This window comes from Myotis davidii, unplaced genomic scaffold, assembly GCF_000327345.1.
Source record: "Myotis davidii unplaced genomic scaffold, ASM32734v1 scaffold440, whole genome shotgun sequence".
In the NCBI taxonomy this organism is placed as follows: Eukaryota; Metazoa; Chordata; class Mammalia; order Chiroptera; family Vespertilionidae; genus Myotis; species Myotis davidii.
The window spans coordinates 169910-190327 of record NW_006293698.1 but is presented as its reverse complement, the minus strand read 5'-3'; the positions used below and the strand labels follow the sequence as shown (position 1 = coordinate 190327).

The 20418-nt window shown below is 38.0% G+C and overlaps 1 pseudogene; it reads left to right on the top strand.

Moving 5' to 3' along the window:
• The first annotated feature begins 11612 nt into the window (after nucleotides 1-11612).
• Nucleotides 11613-12204, top strand: LOC102753985 (annotated as a pseudogene).
• Nucleotides 12205-20418: the final 8214 nt, after the last annotated feature.

Genomic DNA, 20418 nt, shown 5'->3' with positions numbered 1-20418 from the left:
GATGTAATTAAAATCCAAGCACTTAGTAATCATTCTATATGCATTCTAGGGCGCTATCATTCTAGAATTCTATTACAGTGGGATGAATATATTGCTTATTCTATCAAACTAATTTACCTTTGCTTAGTATTTAAGGCCAACCAACTATCTGACCATATTTTTTTCTCTCTCACATTATATTGATTTTATTTTTTCAAATTTTCTCTTTCTATTAAATTTATTGGTGTGGCTGGTTAATAATATTATATAGGTTTCAAGTGTAAATTTCTATGATACACAATCTTCATAATGCATTGTGTGCCCACCACCCAAAATCAAATCATCTCCTGTCACCATATATTTGGCCCCCTTTACTCTTTACTACCTCCCCACCCCCTTCCCTCTGGTAACCAGCATACTGTTTTCTGTGTTTATGAGTTTTTTGTTTGTTTTTCTTATTTGTTCATTTGTTGCTTTTAGTTTTATATCTCACATATGAGTGAAATCATATGGTTCTAAACTTTTTACATCTGACTTCTTTTACTTAGCATGATATTCTCAAGGTCTACCCATGTTGTCACAAACGGTAGTATTTTATCTTTCTTATGGCTGTATATACGTACCACATATTCTTTATCCAATCATCTATCAAGGACACCTTGGCTTTTTCCATGTCTTGGCCACTGTGAATAATGCTGCAGTGAACATAGGGGTGCATATATCTTTGTGAATAAATATTTTCAAATTTTTCTGGTATATACCCAGGAGAGGGATTGCTGGGTCATATGGTAACTTCATTCTTAATTTTTTGAGGAACCTCCATATTGTTTTAGATAGTAGCTGGACCGGTTTATATTCCCAGCAGCAGCAAATGAGTGTACCATTTTACCAACATCTCCAACACTAGTTATTACTAGCCATTCTAACAGGTGTGATGTGGTATCTCATTGTAGTTTAATTTTCATTTCCCTAATAGCTAGTAAAGCTGAGCATCTTTTCATGTATCTGTTGACTATTTGTATGTCTTTTGGAAGTAATGTCTGCTCAGGTCGTCTGCCTATTTTCTAATAGGATTGTTTGTTGGTGTTGACTTATATGTGTTCTTTATATATTTTTGAGATGTATGAGTTCCTTATATATATTTTTATATGTGTGTCAGAGCTGTTGTTTACAAATATCTCCTCCATTAAGTTGATTGATGTTTTGTTTTGTTGTTGGTTTCTTTTGACGTACATGAGTTTTTTAGTTTGCTATAGTCCCATTCATTTATCTTTGTCTTTACTTCCTTGCCTTTGGGTCAAATTTATAAAATCTTCTATAAGACCAAGGTCCATAAGCTTAGTTCCTATGCTTTCTTCTATGTAATTTTTTTATTTCAGATCTTCTATTCAGGTCTTTGATCCATTTTGAGTTAATATTTGTATGTAGGGTCAAACAGCTGTCTAGTTTAATTCTTTTACATGTGACTTTCTAATTTTCCCAGCACCATTTACTGAAAAGGTTTTCTTTTCTCCATTGTATTTCTTTTGGCTCCTTTTTTGAAAATTATTTGGACATATAAATGTGAGTTTATATCTGGGCTATCAATTCTATTCCATTGGCCTGTTTGTCTTTTTCTATAAATGCCATGCTGTTTTGATCATCATCACTTGTAATATAATTTGAAGTCAGGAAGTGTGATACCTCCAGTTTTGTCCTTTCTCGGGATTGCTTTGGCTATTTGAAGTCTTTTTTGGTTCCATACAAATCTGATGATTTGTTTTATTTCTTTAAAAAATGTCATTGGAATTTTTATGGGGATTGCATTAAATCTATATGTTGCTGTGGGTAATATGGCCATTTTAACTATGTTGAGTCTTCCAATCCATGAACAAGGAATATCTTTCTATTTCTTTGTGTCTTTTTCAATCTCTTTTAATAATGCTTTGTAGTTTTTAGTTATAGGTCATTCATATTCATTGTTAAGTTTATGTCTAGACATTTTATTCCTAGGCAATTGCAAAATAATTTTTTCAGTTCTTTATCTGAAATGTCATTGTTAGTATATAGGAATGCAGTGAAATTTTGTACAATGATTTTGCATACTGAAAGCTTATTGTATTTGTTTATTGTTTCTAGTAGTTGTTTGTTTATTTTTGGTGGAGTCTTTAGGGTTTTCTATATGAAGAATTGTGTCATCTGTAAAAAGAGATACTTTTACTTCTTCGTTTCCAATTTGGACGCCTTTGATTTATTTCTCTTGCCTGATTATTCTTGCTAGAACTTCAGTACTATGTTGAATAATAGTGGGGAGAATGGGCATCCTTCTCTTATTCTTGATCTTAGAGGAAAAGCTTTCAGTTTTACACCATTGAGTATATCGGCTGAGTGTTTGTCATATATGACCTTTATTATGTTCAGGTAGTTTCCTTCTATATCCATTTTTGTTGAGTGTTTTAAACAGTGAACATTTAAAAATTATTTTTAGAGTATTTCCATATTCTAATTTAGAAATAAATGAAAGCTTTTACTTAAGAAAATCTAATGTTAAAATAGTTCACTGGAAATTAGAAAATACTTTAAATTATAAGATAATTTTTCATCATTTAGTAATCACTATAGAAATCCTTAAAATAATTAATATGTTAAGCATATTTTATTTTTTAAATTTATTTATTGTTGATCCTCACCCAAAAATATTTTTCCATTGATTTTTACAGAGAGTGGAAGGAGGGGAAGAGACAAAGAGAGAGAGAGAGAAATGGTTTCTTCCTACACATGCCTCTACCAGGGTTGGAGATGATATCTACATGTGAATTTTTTTCTTTCTTAATATTGACACACTAATTTTCATAACACCCATTATGCACTTTTCCCTTTGTTGATATGCCAACCTCCTTCCATCCATTCAATAAACACTCATTTACGACTTACTGTGTATTGAGTATTGAAGGCTGTGAAAAAAAAAATATGAAGGAAAAATATTCTCCTAAATCAAGAAGAAAAAAAAGAAGTCTCACAGAAGATTCAATCTTGCAAGTAAGTATGTATTACTCTGTGTGATTTTTAAGAGAAAAAAAAAGAAATTCACCAGGTATAAAAAGGAAAGAATGATGATCTCTTTAATAAACTTCAACAAAGAAAAGCATTGCTGACAAAGAATTTGAGCAGTGGTAGGACCTCAGCAAATATAAGTCTCAAATAGGGCATTCTAGGTCCATTTTCTGAATTATCTCATTACACACACACACACACACAAACACACACACACTCCCAAAAATGTATACACCCTTTACAGCTGCTAGCTCAATTGATATTTCTTTCTTTTCAGATTTATTCCATTATCTATACTAATAAAAGGGTTAATATGCTAATCAGACTGGGTCGACTGCCCATCTTCTGGATGTCCAACTTCCTTCCAGTCAAAGCCAGGGTGGTGGGGGCAGAGGCAGAAGCAGTTAGGGGTGATCAGGCCGGCAGGGGAGGGCAGTTGGGAGTGAGATCAGGTTGGCAGAGGAGGCCTTGGGGGCAAGATCAGGCCGGCAGGGGAGGGCAATTGGGGGTGAGATCAGGCTGGCAAGGGAGAGCAGTTAGGGGTAATCAGGCAGGCAGGCAGGTGAGCAGTTAGGAGCCAGTAGTCCCAGATTGCGAGATGGATGTCTGACTGCCAGTTTAGGCCTAATCCCACAGGGACATCTCCCAAGGGGTCTCCAATTGAAGAGGGTTCAGGCTGGGCTGAGGGAACCCCCCCCCTCTCTGTGCACGAATTTCATGCACCTAGCCACTAGTAATTAATAATTATTCAAAGTATGTAAACATTTTTTGAGCACCCTATATATACTGAGTAGCCAGATTATTATGACCACCTGACATTTGTAGGCAAATTAGTTATAATTTTGCACTGAAGTTGCTAGAGGGCCAAACCATTATAAATAGAGAAGCAGGTTGTTTACCACAACAGTAGAAGTGATTTTTTTTCTGAAGATATAGGTAAACAACATGATTCAACAGCCTTTGAATGTGGGATATATATATATATATTACACATGGGTAAATATTTATAAACGGGGGAAAGAATTTAACATCTTTTATAAGGAGGACATAAAAACATAACAAAATACTTTTCCATTAAAGTTTATGCATATTGATATTGTCAGTAAATAAATTCTAAGGATGGTTTAATGCTATAAAACTGAAAGAGTACATGAAGTAAACTCTACAGACCACTGAGGAGTCTGAGCCAAGTCTGTCCTTGGGTTGGTTCCCAGAGTTGCCATTGATTTCAGTAGGACTTGCTCACACAAATCTCAGCACTGAAACGTGCTGATGGACAGGATGTTATTTGCTCTATTTACAAAGAGCAAATGTGTAAAATGTTTCAAATATCACTAGCAGCCAAAAGAGGAAAAAATGGCAGTTAATCAAATGTCAAAGCAACACCATGTAGAGCCAGTTTTTTTCCCTAGAAAAGTACATGTGGTTCTTTGTGACTGAGTCAGGCTTCATCATCTCAAGACTAAAATACATGACCTTCTCATTTTCAAAGTAGAGGCTTTGACCAAATGGCAAATCAGTTCAATTTGCTTTTTTAAAAATCACAGAAGAAATCAGTTCCATTTTTTATGTTTGGGAAGAAGGTGAAACAATGGAAAAACTGAAATGTATAAAAATATATGAAAAACATAGCATTTAGATTTAGATAAATATCTATGGTTTAGAAACCCAACCAGAGTGATGCCTTCAAAATGTGAATCTGGTTATGTCACCTCCTTTTATGGAACTTTGTGGTCTGTCTTTCTCCTTACAAAAGATACTAAATGTCTTAACATGAAAATGAAGGCCAGGGTGATCTAGCTCTACTGTTTCATCTCTGCCATGCTCCTCAGGTTCATACTCTCTCCTCCACCCCACAGCTGTCTTCAGTCCCTCATTTTCTCTTGTATCTCAGGTCTTTTATATAAATGACTTCTCCTTCCTGGAAGGCTCTTTCCTTCCCTCTTAAACTAAGCCCTATCCCTCCATTAGCTCAATCACTTTTTCAAGTAAGTGAACCAGGTCAATTTCTCCACTATAAAACTCATTGAAACATGTTGCTTTATATTTGACCCCCACCACTATCCTATATAATAAGAGCCTACTATGCTAAGTGTCCAGTCAACCAGTCGCTGTTCAACCAATCAAAGCATAATATGCTAATGATATGCTAAGGCTGCTCAACTGCCTGCTATGACATGCACTGACCATTAGGGGGCAGACACTCCTTATCAGTAGGTTAGCTATCTGCTGGGGTCTGGCTAATCAGGACTGAGCGATATGGACTGGATACACCCTGGAGCCCTCCTGCTGTCCCTCCCTGGCTGGCCAACCTCCCATGTCTCTCCCCGGCTCTGATCATGCACCGGTGGGGTTCGTCAGCCTGTCCTGCACCCTCTTGCAATCCAGGACCCTTTGGGGGATGTCAGAAATCTGGTTTTGGTCTGATCCCGCAGGCCAAGCAGAGGGACCCCCTGGTGCACCAATTTGTGTATCAGGCCTCTAGTCGTTCCATAAGCTCTATGTAAAGCCCATGTACATTTTTCTTCTTATTATTATTTTTTTGGTGGCTAAGAATATTTTATTGAGGAATTCCTACATTAAGTTGCATTCCAGAAGATAGAGCTACTAAAATAAGTAATTTTCACATAAAAAAAAGTATTACCATTTGAACATAATGTCCTGAACCTACATATCAGCCTGGTTGCTAAATGCTACAACAATTCTAGGTTAGGAAGCTGAATAATACAAATATGCCATTGTGATATTATTTACAACAAAATAAAATTTGGAGAATTAAACTTCTAAAAATAAGAAATGGTTAAATAAATTTATGACAATCACACAATAGATATTCATAGTTTAAAATACATTTGTAAGGTATTCTGTATATCATGAGAAACTATTTTTGTTATTAAAGTAGAAGGATTTAAAATAGAGTAGACAATAACATATATTTATCTAAATCTAAATAGCTAATCTTTACTGAGCACCTAATATATATCAAGCACTGCTTCAAGTGCTTTACATGCAGAAACGTCTCGCTATGGGAGAAAATGTACTTAGAAAAATGGGACTAGAAATTTACCAAAAATATTAAATAGTGATTCTGTCCAGTTCATGCAGTTTTGAATAATCTTATTTTATATAATGCTAATGAGGAAAATATTTGTATTTTTAGGTTGACTATCTTTCAAAGAAAAGCCAGGTCATACAAAACAACATATCTTTGCTTATCATTTGTTCCCAGTGCCTAGCATTGGAAAAACACACAAATATTTGCTGAGTGTCTAAATAAACAGATGCGCTATCAAGGCACATTTTAATAACAATCACCATAATTATTGGTGGAGTTCCTTTGAAGGAAGAAACTCTTTTATTCATAGATCTGGGCTACCTACACCGGTCCCTAATAACTGTGATTCCCAATGACAGATACCTGTGGAATAGAGCAGTGGTTCTCAACCTTCCTAATACCGCAACCCTTAATACAGTTCCTCATGTTGTGGTGACCCCCAATTTCATTGTTACAAATTGAACATAATTAAAGCATAGTGATTAATCACAAAAAACAATATGTAATTATATATGTGTTTTCCGATGGTCTTAGGCGACCCCTGTGAAAGGGTCGTTCGACTCCCAAAGGGATCGCGACCCACAGGTTGAGAACCACTGGAATAGAGAGAGAGCATGTGAAATACCACTCAGTACAGAAAATATCAGATTGTCTATATGCATAGAAATTTGTGATCATTCTCTAAGTGGCTTTCCAGAAGCACATTATATACATGAAAAAGTTTACATTTCTAGAGCATCTTCTCTTAACTACCTTAATACGAAAGGGAAAATAAGCTTTAGTATTCATAATATCGATTTCCAGATCATGAAGCACTAAAAATCAGCATCAGCAAGGACATTTAGAATGATTCATTAAAACAAACAAAACAAGTATAAATTCTGAAAGGGAAAATTTCAAAATAAATTTAATGTTTATGATTAGCTGGGGATACTGCTGTGCTGGCACACTGGGGTTGCTTTTAGTGAATCCTGATCCTGGAAAGACTCAAAAAGTTCTTATAAAAATTGTTAGCAGCTTAGTTTTAATAAAAGCTTTTAAAATGTTTTGTTTAAAGGTTTTTTTCTTAGAAACCTCCATGTTAAGAAACAAAAGCTATTTATTAACATCAGAAGCCTGGGTGTCATGAGAATCTGAGGCGTTGAATTGTAATTGACAAAACAGAACTAACTCTCATCATCAAAGAAGGGGGAGGAGAAGGAGGAGAAGGAGGGGAAGGAGAAGGAGGAGGAACAATGGAGAACAAAAAAAATCTAAAAACAATTTCAATGGACAAATAGCATTAACATCAGAAAGCCCAGTGACACTTAAAAGTGGTGACAACCCTTTAAAACAGTGGCAGGCAAACTGAACTCTCTGCTTCCAGAAATTGAACTTATCCAAAGGTGTTCCAGGCCATGTAGAATCATTAGTGAATTAAGCATATGATCTAATGCATTTGTGGGCAACTAGAAAATATAAAAATAGAACAGTGCATTGTGACATAGTTGTATCTTCAAAATCTCTTATTAGTGATTTAGCTTTGAAAGGAGAGATGAAATCATCCTCAGAGATCCAACTGTCTCAGAGTAAGGTACTGTGAGAAATGTTACCACAGCATGTCAAACCCTTAAAAAGCCTAATAGTATATAAGATAATTCATACAACAATCGATATGTTGTATTTTTACTACAAGAAGGCATTTTACAAACATTTATGTCAGTGGAGGCTAAATAATCACTTACTAGTAATCAAGGTGGCAGAATTCTTAAATGGAACGTAGAGCAAATTTTTGAGCCAGTATTATTTGACTTTAAAGTCCATATTTCTTTGTTGTTGTTTTGTTTTATTAATCCTCACCTGAGGATATTTTTCCATTGATTGTTAGAGAGAGTGGGAGAAAGAGGAAGAGGCAGAGAAAAACATCGATGTAAGAGACACACATGGATTGCTTGCCACCTGCACACACCCCAACTAATGCAACCAAGGGAACCTGCAACCAAGGTACGAGCCTTTAACCAGAATCAAACCCAGGACCCTTCAGTCAGCGGGCCTACACTCTATCCACTGAGCCAAACTGGCTAAAGTACATATATCTAATGAAATATTCCATAAATATTACTGAAGAAAAAGAAATGAAACTCCAAGTTTCATACTAATATCTGCAGGAAAATACTTATGGAAGAACAATGTGGTTTCTTTAAACAAGATGCAAAAGTTTCCACATCTTCACTTATATTTGTGCAAAGCGGCCCAATCTGAGATGAACCACAATTGTATCCATATCATTTTCAAATGCCAATTCCTATCATTTAAAAAACCTACACTTCTCTACTAGGCTTTACTTCATTTATCTTTATACTTTGGTTGGCCCGTACTGCACCTTGGACAGACGTAGGCATACAATCCATATATTTAAAATTAATGTTTAACTTAAAAACCTTTCCTTGTAACTAAATACTAAATACTATTTGTTAACCAACCAGAATTTATGTCCTGTTTTTATTTCTTTTTGGGACACTGATTTTTCAGTGGTGAAATGTGGGTAGAATCCACCTCTTCCCCGTGCAGGGAAACTCACAATATGCCTACTGTCTTCAGGGAGGCATCTCTTAAATTAGACGGCACCAATCATGAAAGTGCGACTATATTTTTTCCTGTAATTATTTCAGCAATCCAAATGTTAGAGAATTATTGTATAAAATGACTATTAATCATTTAGAGATGGGTGACACAATCAGATAACAGGACAGATCTTTTCTTGGATGTTTAGAGAATAGAGTTTTCTCCTTCAATTATTAGGCATGAACAAGAAAGCCTGCTGTCTCTGTGCCTGCCGGAGGCCACGTGTGGCCACAAGAGAAGCCTGTCTAAAGATGAAGCTGACATGGGGAGGCCAGAGTCAAGAGAATCCACAGAAACTGAGCCTGACACTTGAGTACCCTGCTCTTGAAGCCTATACAAAATCTTGCATTGTTTAGTAATGTGTTCCCTTATCCTTAAGGGCCCCTTTAAATCACAGTTCACAGTAATTGTATTTGAAAGTGTCCTAAGTGATATGAGGTATCTAATTTGGCTACTAAAATATAAGCTCTCTCATGAGATTATAAAGCCCATCACAACAGGCACCCTGATTGTCATCCTCAGCATTAAATTCCCAGCAAATAGAGTAGTGTCTGGCTTACAGCAAGCAAGCCATGCATATTTGTTGAAATAAACGAGTAAATGACTAAATGAATGGCTTCCCAAATACCATCATTTTTTGTTTTGTTTTGTTTCATAGTACTCTAGATAAAAAACAGAATATACTTTCCTATTCATATTAAGGAAGGTACTATTCCTTGCTAGAGGCCAATTAGGTTTAACCAGCCAACCTTAAACACATTTGCATGACATATCCTCTTTCATCTTAACACCATTAATTTTCCATTTTTTAAATTAAGTATTCATTCTTTAAGTGATCAAAATAAAAAATAGTTACATAGTTGTAACTAGGGAAGGAGGGAGAATGAGACCACGTCTTCTGTAGCACAGGGCTTTTGAATGACCTATCTACCTTCTATTCCAACTGAAAAATGGGGTCCCAACAATGTTTCCTTGATGAATAGTGTGGCAATTTCAAAAGTGAGTTTTTCTGTTTACATGACCTTAAATTACAGAGAAATCCACAAGCATTTAAAAATAAAAGACTGACTTTTCTGACCCTCATTTCACATCTACAATTACCCAACTCAAATCACATGAGAATAATACTGAACACACACTGTTCATTACTATCTTCTTTTTGAATAAAATGAAAGGATCTACGAGCTACTCTGTACTTCAATTTTCTATAGCTTGAATTTAGGTTGGCAATACATTTTTTTTTCGCACAAATAATAGAACAGCCTAATTCTTAAACTGTAATATTCTTGAGTTGAAAATATAACTGTTCTATCATTGTTAAGGACAACTGTTTAATTAGCCACTTATACTGTCAACACTGTATTAACTATCTTTTGTTTTGTGTATTCTGAAGCTTTGACATCTTGGAACTTGCTGACACTGGCAAGGGTGGGGTGGGGGGATTACCGGCCAGGGTTAGCCAATTCCTAGAGATAGTATATAAGTCACCTGGGAGAATGCTTTTCAAGTGCAAACCAACCAATCCAGAGTCCACACCCGCAACAACCTCCATTATTAGGCTCTCACACCCCAAGCCACTATCCAGCCCACCAACTCTGGTGCTTCCCCACGTGGACTTTTCTTCTTGGGAACTCTGACTATTGTCTCTTGATCTGTTACCACTACCATACCTAAATAAAAATAAGATCTATTAAAGCATGTACATAAGGTATTATTATATGACAATAGAGATGTAAAACAAGGGCTGGAAGAAGAAAGAAACATGGTTAAAATTTCTCTAATGGGCTAAAAAATGTTTGAAAGACCCTGAAAATTGATAATTGAGTGAACACAATTCAGATGTGTAATATATACATTACGTGTTTTACTATAAAAATGGTATTCATAGTTTTCAAAATTTTGCTTTCAATTTAACCTCTGAATTCTATTGTTTTGCCTATTTTCATCAGTTATACCACATCTTTTGATTTTGAAGAAACCTAATGCATAGAGGGACATCTGATTTCTTTATTACGTATATATTGTGTATCCCTCCACTGACCACTCCTTGCCCCAGAATGGTAGATTTTTTTTAGATTCCTCCATCTAGAGCAGTGGTTCTCAACCTTCCTAATGCCATGACCCTTTAATACAGTTCCTCATGTTGTGGTGACCCCCAACCATAAAATTATTTTCGTTGCTACGTCATAACTGTAATTTTGCTACTGTTATGAATCATAATGTAAATATCCTATATGCAGGATATATTTTCATTGTTACAAATTGAACATAATTAAAGCATAGTGATTAATCACAAAAACAATATGCAATTATATATGCGTTTTCCAATGATCTTAGGTGACACCTGTGAAAGGTCCAACCATAACATTATTTTCGTTGCTACGTCATAACTGTAATTTTGCTACTGTTATGAATCATAATGTAAATATCCTATATGCAGGATATATTTTCATTGTTACAAATTGAACATAATTAAAGCATAGTGATTAATCACAAAAACAATATGCAATTATATATGTGTTTTCCAATGATCTTAGGTTACACCTGTGAAAGGGTCATGACCCACAGGTTGAGAACCGCTGATCTAGAGGTAGGGTAGGTATCACAAGCCAATTTAGGGATAAGTATAGTTTTAGCCAAGAGACTAAAAATGAATAAGAAAAGTAGAACAGACCCATTTTGAAAAGACATGCGGGTCTTGGGAGCCTGGACTGAGAGGCCCCTCTCCTGCCTCAGTTCCCACTCTTTATCTTGACCTCCAATAGCCAGATCAAGTTCACTAACTGTTCAGATTCATGTAAGGTCCTGGGACAATGGAATTGCAAGTTTTTATCTCGGCATGGATTGAGCCTTCACAACTGCTTCACATCTGAGGACCTTTGGCCGTGGGACTGTAGAGACTAAGGTTGTGTCCCTTCAAGATCAGACCATTCCCAGCACCATGAACACAAGCAGCTCTTTTGAAAAGGGCTCCAGGTGGGATACCAAGAAATCAGAAGAGAAATGCAAGGCCTTCCAGGATATTTGCAAATACTTCTCTGAGGAGGAGTGGACAGAGTGGGGAAACAGAGAAAAGCACCTATGTGTACATGAAAAACAACTATGACACCATGACTGGTCTAGGTCTCAGGGCCACCCTCCCAGCCTTGTTGTGTCCTAAAATACTTACACAGAATGCCATGGGCACAGATGAGAACCCCAGGAATCAGAATGAACATCCTCAGAAGGCTTCCAAAGTCCAACAGGGAAAACAGCTGAAGGTATCTTCCACATCTAAAGAGCAACAGAGCCTTTCTCCCTGCATGGATGTGAATATGGTGGAGTCCAGGATGCCAGGGGAAGAAATGACTTGAAGCCACCAGTTGGCTCCTAAATGGCTCTGCCCATTGAGGAAAGCAAGTACCTTTGGTCAGTGGATCAAAAAGTCAGCAGGACCCTAGAAAGGGAAGAATAACATCTGGGCCCACAGACCAAGAGAAAAACAGAACCCAGTTGTCTATAATGAGATTCATGACCTCAAAGAAAACGACTAACTCTAGATGTGACAAGTGCCCATGAGGAGAAGTAGAACCTGGTGACCTTCCGTGAACATGGGCAAGGCTGTGATCTCCTGGCCATCAGATGTTCAGCAAGTAAAGGAAAGAGTTTGTGACAGTGAAAACTTAAGCACTATGCTTCTTACTATGTACCAAGTATTCTGTTAATGTTAGAGCTTGGTTGATGAGCAACACATATATCCAATGTGTATTTCTGTCAGTGTATGGGTATCCAAGCACTTACCTCAGGAAACAAGTTTTGTCAGGAATCTCTGACAAGAAGGGACTACTGAGGGCAATTCTGGGGGTTTGATTCCAGATATTTTTCTCTGCATTTACACACACACACACACACACACACACACACACACACACACACAGAGTATCATTATGAACATCTCTCACCTGCTTTTCCCCACTAACAGAGTGTCCTGGGGACGTCCCCTACTCTGTTTTCTGTTCAGCAGATACTCCATGCTGCAACCCTGAGTATTCACTTATCCTTCGTCAGTCACTGCAAGTTAATAAGTTACAAGCCACTGACCCTCCAAAAAGTAGAGCATCAATGTAAATGAGGTCTCTGGATTAGTTTCATGAGAGACATCAAGTACCACCATCATCACCAGTCATCCAGGATTTACTAAAGCTTTATTAATGCTGGGCATAATGTTAGTTATTAGGTACAAAAACATAAGAAAATAAGGTCCCTATCTGTATCAGGGTTTGATCAGAGAAAGAGAACCCAAAAGGGAATTGTTGTAGGAATTAGATCTAAAATTATTATACAACTTGGTTAATGACTCTATATAAGGTTGTTGTCTTTACGTTGAGTGTTGGACCTGAAGTCATGATAGGTCAGCCTAGCCCACAGTCAGGAAGGAGAGCTGCATAGAACTTGAAGGAGAGTGAGTACACACTGGGATGCACAAGGACAAAATAAAACCTACCTCTGTTTTCTATCACATTAACACTTGATCATGTGAATGGCCTGCAGAAGAAGCAAGCATCGTTCATCATTCACCACAAAACTAAACACACACCTGGTCCACAGTACAGAGAAATTGAAAGAGGAGCTATTCTGGGAGCTAGCAGAGCTGTGGGTCTGGATACCACCTCACATCAGTTTTTGAGTTTACAGTACAGAGACAATGTGATCTGCCACAGTGTTAGTCACCCAATACCAAAATCAGTGCTCAAAAGTGGCTTCTAATTTACTTTTTCCTTCCAAATCTCACACAAATTTCTATTGTTGCCACACCTGATCTGGACCTGCAAAAGGTAGGTAAATTCTAACGTGGCTATAGTTGCATATCAGGAAGCCACCAAAGTCCATCCCTTCCCTTGTGAAGTTGGCCTCCCTACATACCTCTTTTAACCAGATTTAACTTTTCAGTAAAAAAAAAAAGGCAAAGTCATGCTTCCACCTAAAATTATACAAGTATCACTTATACAACCAAGAGCATACTAACTCTCTTTTGAAAAGAATATAAAGTTTATGTGTCCAGCTGGATAATGTTCTTTTTTAGCTGAATCACACTGACCCTTTAATAATTTGTAGCTAAAATACTGAGGTACATTAATAGATCTTATGTTAGATAACAAGGGAATGAGAGAGGGGAAAATATAATTAATGTATTTAAAAGTAGATTTATATCAGAATAGCAAGAAATATTTATAACTATTATAGTCCTCAGTTCTACAACTAATCATTTATTCATAAACTAGAGGCATGGTGCACGGCATTCATGCACAGAGAGGGGGAAGGGCGTCCCTCAGCCCAGCCTACACCCTCTCAGAGTACAGGACCCCTCGGGGGATGTCAGCCTACTGGCGTAGGCCCACTCCCCAAGGGGTCCTTAGCGCTGCTGCAGAGGCCGGAGAGGGTCCTGCCACTGCTGCTGCACTCCCCAGCTGTAAGCCCGGTTTCTGGCTGAGCAGTGCTCTCCCTGTGGGAGTGCACTGCCCACCAGGGGGCAGCTCCTGCCTTGAGCATCTGCCCCCTGGTGGGCAGTGCATACCATAGCAACCGGTAGTTCTACCATTCATTCTATTTGCATATTAGCCTTTTATTATATAGGATGTGATGTATGATCATGTTCAAAGACTGCCCATTCTACGTAGCCTTTGCCCTCAGCAAGCACTTTGCTAGTCATAATTTCTTGCATGGGATGGTGATTTGAACTTTCTTTCCTGAATGCTCTGGTCCATTAGCAGTCCTGCCTGAATGGAGTTGTGGTTTTCCATTGCCTTTTATCACTTGTCAAAGAATTACTGAGTATCCCTCCAGGCAATCATCTCATTGCATACATGCCCAGCCTTAACCCTATTATTTGGTAGTAACTCAATTTCTCCAGGATAGTTAGATTATTCACTACAGCCAGTACAATGGCCTCCCTTTGTGTCCATTAATGCATTAGTATGAGGAACCCAAAGTGGCTTAATGGCAACTTCAAATTTAATGGAGCCATTGATGTGACCTCTTGTAGAGAAATTCCTCCCATGTGCACTCAGACACCTAGAGCCTGAATTCACAATTATTGGAAGCAAAAATTTTTGTTAGCAGAGTACTGAGGTATAAAAAAGGAAAAAAAACCCACTTCCATTTATATTCTTAATCCCCATACCTGTGAATACTGGCTAGGAAAGAGAAGCACCACATATTGAACCCTGATTGAATGCATATACTATATCCCAGAGAAATTGCCCAATTCCTCAAGATATGCCAAACAAATGGTGGATACCTATCTTTGCAATATCATTCCACTATCCTATCAGGCCAACTGTCAGGGTGATAAGAAACATTGTAAGATGAGTAAATTCTATGAGTGTGATCCAATTGGCATGTTTAATTTGCTATAAAATAAGTAATTTGGTCAAAAGCAGTGCTGTGTGGAATACCACAATTAAAACATTCTGTAAGTATATGGAAATAGTTCTGCCAAAAGCATTGTGAACAGAAAAAAATTTCTATGTCCAGACAAGTGTTTATCCAGTTGAGGGGTATATTCCAATGTAACCAACCTACCATGAGGTGGTACATTGATTGATCCTCAATGAATGGTACTATTTCAGAATAGATTTATCACTCATCAGTGGCTTTCACTAGATAAGATGTTGGGAGTGTATGTATGTATTGCTGATCCCATGAACAATAACTCTGCCAACATGGCCGCTTGCTTTGTAAGGACAGAGGTTGGCTAACATCTACAAAAATAGTTACCTTATTCACAAAACTATGAAAATACTCCAATCCAAGGTTGCATTTTGGTGAGAGTACATATGGGTCACAATATCTTTATATTCTCTGTCCATTTGAAAAAGTCTTTTCATATACCTCTTCTCCAGACTCTACTGCATCAATTTTACAGACCTATTACTTAAAAGTCTCTGATCATTTAACAAAACCATACTCACAGTCTATAAATCAATGTAGATTCATAACTGAACATCTCTCACTCCAAACAAAGTGAAAAGCCATATACATTGTTCAAAGTTCTGCCACTAAAATAATTTTCCTTTACCTATATCCTTCAAAAATACCCTGGAGTGGAGCTATATTTTTGTACTCATTTATTTTCAGGCAGTTCCAGCATTATCGTATAGGATCATCTCCTATGAGGCTGTAGGAGCAAGTAAGAGGGAGGAAGCAATGTAGCAGGAATAGGAGACAAAGGCATTGGGCCACATATTCATACAACCTTTTAATGCCTTCAGGACATACTTGAACCTGATTTTTTATAGACCAAGTCATTTGATGTGGAGTGCTATTATACTGAAATTTATGGTTGTATAAGTCAAATAACCCTCACAGTTTAGAGTGGGCATAGCATGTCAATTAGTAACTTGTTGGTCAATGGCCAAGCATTCCTTTTCTACTCTGGCCCAGTAGTGAATCAAATATGTTTCTCTAAAAGAGAAAAATCATCTACAGGGGAAAATCTAGCTTTGCTCCAAAATCATAATGGCCTATCCCAGAATCCTGGATCCATAGTAATTTCATATGAGTGGTAGACCCTGAATGTTTGTGGGAATCAATCATTTCCTAAATCTGTCACACATGTTTCACCAAGCTGTCTAGAGTTGTTTCTTCTTGCGAAGCATAAGGTTGAATCTTGGGAGAGGAAATTCGCCTTGGACATTGAGTGTCCCTGCATATTCTTGCTGGGTATGCCAAGAATGCATGGCCCTGATTAATGCCTTCCAACATGATTTCTTGGAGTTGTTTTTATGGTGAACAACCTTGAGAGATGAGCTACCATCTTACTACATACAAAGAGCAGGCTTGCTCCCATTTGCTTCAATATTTTTCTTTTTAACTAGAGGCCTGATGCACAAAGTTTGTGAAAGAGGCTCCGAGGGCTGAGGCAGCAGCCCCGGCTGCCACCCCAGTCCTCGCAGCAAAATGAACAGCCATATACATTGTTCAATGTCCTGCCACTAAAATAATTTTCCTTCACTTATATCCTTCAGAAATAGCTGCAGAAGGACATCCAGAAGGACATCTAGTCTAATTAGCGTATTATGCTTTTATTAGTATAGATGTAGCCTGTAGGCCCTATGTTACCTCAGTGGGATTTCAGGGAAGATGAGGCATTGACAAAAACTAAGATAGAACTATGGGCATTACATTTGCTGTAATAATAAAGTCCATTATCTCTAGCCTAAGAATTGCATGTCTTCTAACAACCATGAAAGAGTCACATTGCCCCAGAAGGTTTTGCTCAGTGGATAGAGCATCAGCCTGCAGACAGAGAGGTCCTGGATTCAATTCCAGCCAAGGGCAAATATCTAGGTTACAGGCTCAATTCCTGGCCCTGGTCAGGGCATATGGGAAGGAAACCAATCAATGTCTGTCTGTTACACTGATGTTTCTCTCTCTGTGTCTCTCCCCGTCCCAATTTCTCTAAAAATCAATGGGAAAATATTTGAGGGTGAGTATTAACAAATAAACAAAAAGAAACAGTCACAGACTAACTTTTATCTATTAAATTGAAATTTTCAGGCTATATAGTTCTTGACAATAAGCAAATTTCATCAATGGAATGAATTGGCATAATAATCTTATGGAATAGATTTGTTATCAAGTTCTCTACAGAATCAATACAACAGGGCTAGAGAGTTGATATACCCAGAGGAAGGAAAGTAAAAGTACACTATTGTCCTCCACTGAAAATAAATAGCCTCTGAATGTCTTTACTAGAAGGTATCCTATATAATAAAGAGGTAATATGCAAATTAACCCTCACACTCTCACAAGATGGCTGCCTATGACCAGACTGGCAAGGGGGTTAGTGAGGGACGACCAAACCACTGAACAAGCAGGCTGTGTGGGGTGACCAGGCTGGCAGGGAAGGGGTAGTTGGGGGCGAGCAGGCCAGCACACAGAAGCAGTGAGGGGCAATCAGGTTGACGGGCAGGGGGGGGGGGCAGTGAGGGGCAACTAGTTGACGGGGGCGCAGTGAAGGGTGACTAGGCTGGCAGGGAAGGGGTAGTTGGGGGCGAGCAGGCCAGCACACAGAAGCAGTGAGGGGCAATCAGGTTGATGGGAAGGTCAGTTAGGGGTAACCAGGCAGCCAGGCAGGTGAGCAATTAGGAGCCAGTAGTTCAGGATTGTGAGAGGGATGTCAGATTGCCAGTTTACGTCCGATCCTCTGACTGTCAGACATCCCCTGAGGGGTGCCGGATTGTAGAGGGTGCAGGCTGGGCTGAGGGGACAGCCCCCATGCACGAATTTCATGCACAAGGCCTCTAGTAGATTAAAATAATTCTCTAGAACAAGAGCTGAATATCATATGCCAAAACATGTATAGATTTGTACCAGAAAACAGCATCCTTTAAAAAGCAACTGTAGTCAGCATGTAAGTGTGATAATCTGCTTTTGCTCTATAAGCTCCATCTGCCTCTGCACAGATCTAACAGGTGAATTAAATGGAAGTGTGTTAGGAGTTATAATTCCTGCATTTTTCAATTTCTTGGTCATGGTACTGATCATGGAAATTCCTCCAGGATTGTGGTGCTCTATCGGTTTACTATTTTAGGAGACAGAGGCATTTGTCCATCCTACCAAACATCCCTCATTCCATAAGACAGGGGATCAAGGTGAGGATTCTGCTAGTTACTAAGTAAATGTATTCTAACTTTTCACAGTGATATTGGGGAAATAGTATGAGGTGTCTTTGGGGGCCCACTGTGAAATGGACCTGAGACAATATTTCATTGAATACATGACCTTCTGTTGTTATACTTTGAACAGTGGTCATAGAATATTTTTAGATACTTAGCAGTTATTAAGTTCAAAGCTAGTGTGCAGTAATACCAAAAATGTTTGAATACTTTCCCCCAGTGGACAGCTACCCTACTAAGATTCCCATTTCCCTTTAGGAAAGTTGAAAAGGGAGATTTATAGTATAAAATTTGGGGCCTGACCTTTTCAGTCACAGGATCCTGTACATATGAAATAGCTCAAGTTTTGCTGAGGAGCAATGATTCTTAATTACGGTGATTCAGCTCAGACTTTTGTTCACCTGAATGTTAGCTCTCCAATCAAGTCAGACACTATTTAGTAGGTTACTCATCTATTTCAGTTATAGGGACATTATGATCAACTAGACAATGCCAAAATTTTACCAGTACATTCTTCCATCTGATTGAGACTTTGTCTCTTCAGCCCATTTTGGTAACCTCTCTCACCTTGACTTATGATTAAGAGGTCACTTGGTCCCAGTGCTCAAGAATTCCTTCATCCACATGGAATTCAGCAAGCCTCATTCATTGGCAGCAATTCCATCTTCATCAACAGCCTCAAAAAATATACATCCCAGAGCTCTTCACAAAAGCTGGAGCTCTCCCCACAAATATAATTATCAGACCTTCAGTGAGGAGAGTGTCCTCTGGATCATCCCATGAACAGAGTTTGGGATTGGATGACCAGGGATTACATGATGAATTCACTGTATTATTACAATCTCTTCTAAAAATCTGGGCACCTTATTTGGTAATATACCAGCCAAATAGTGGAATTTAAATCTCCTTTAGTGTAGTCTATCTTTGGGTCCATGTTTTACAGTCTGAATAAAAGAATATTCAAAAGCAGGAAGCAAAGAAAAAAGGGTGAAAAGGACTCTGAATCAAAGCAAGGTATAAAGGAAAAGTTAAAGAGAACAAACCAAGCCAATAGTCAGATGATGCCTGTAGTTGTATGCATGTTTGAAAGACACAGGTTCAGTAATTTACAAAACCACAATTATAATTTTGAATAGATTACCAATCTTGTGTGTGTTTTTTAATACCCACACAAGACCTCATAAATATCAGAAAGTTTAAATGTGTTTTAATACACAATGCTTACAAGGTACCTCAACTTCAGCCCCACACTCCTATGACCTGCCACATCAACTCTTCAAAATGTCTTTGAGGAAATACTAGACTCAGTTTTCCACCACTTAGTTAAGTATACACAATAAAAGAATGGTCCTGGGGATCCCCTTTCTACCTTAGAAAATGATACAGTACATCAATATTGTTCATTAGTGGAGTCAAGGAATCCTGGCTTGGGGCCATCATGAGGTTGAAATGAAGAGATCTGCCCTTTCTCTGGTGCTGTCCACAGCTAGCCAGTGGACAACAAGCCACATTTTCTGTGTTGGCCTAGGAATGCTTATCCCAGCTCTTGTCTTTTTCTTCTTCTGATCTTGTTTTGCTCTATGTTCTTGTTTTCCATAGCAATGCTTTGGTTTGATATCCCACTACCTTCTCATCTGACTTGTTTGTTTTACCATTTCAGGTATTTTTCCCTAAACCGTCTGCCATAAGAAGCATTTTCAGATATGATAAACCTTGATTAATGAACTCTATAATCCTACAATTATAAAGGATGGCAACTAGATCTGTGGTAAGATAGAAAAAACCTATCTGTGTCCTCTATAGAAATCGTTCTTACTTCTAATGAACTGGTCATGAGAAATTCTTGATTCCTCAGTCCAATAAATGATGTAGGGAGAAAGTATTATAGGCAATTATTCATTACTACATAGCAATGTAATAATTATAATAATATTCTATATAATAAAAGGCTAATATGCAAATAGGCCAAATGGCAGAACAACCAAACAACTGGTTGCTATGATGTGTGCTGACCACCAGGGGGCACATGCAGAATATGGCAGGCATCAGCAGCAGGCAGCAGAGCACAGAACATGGTGGGCATTGACT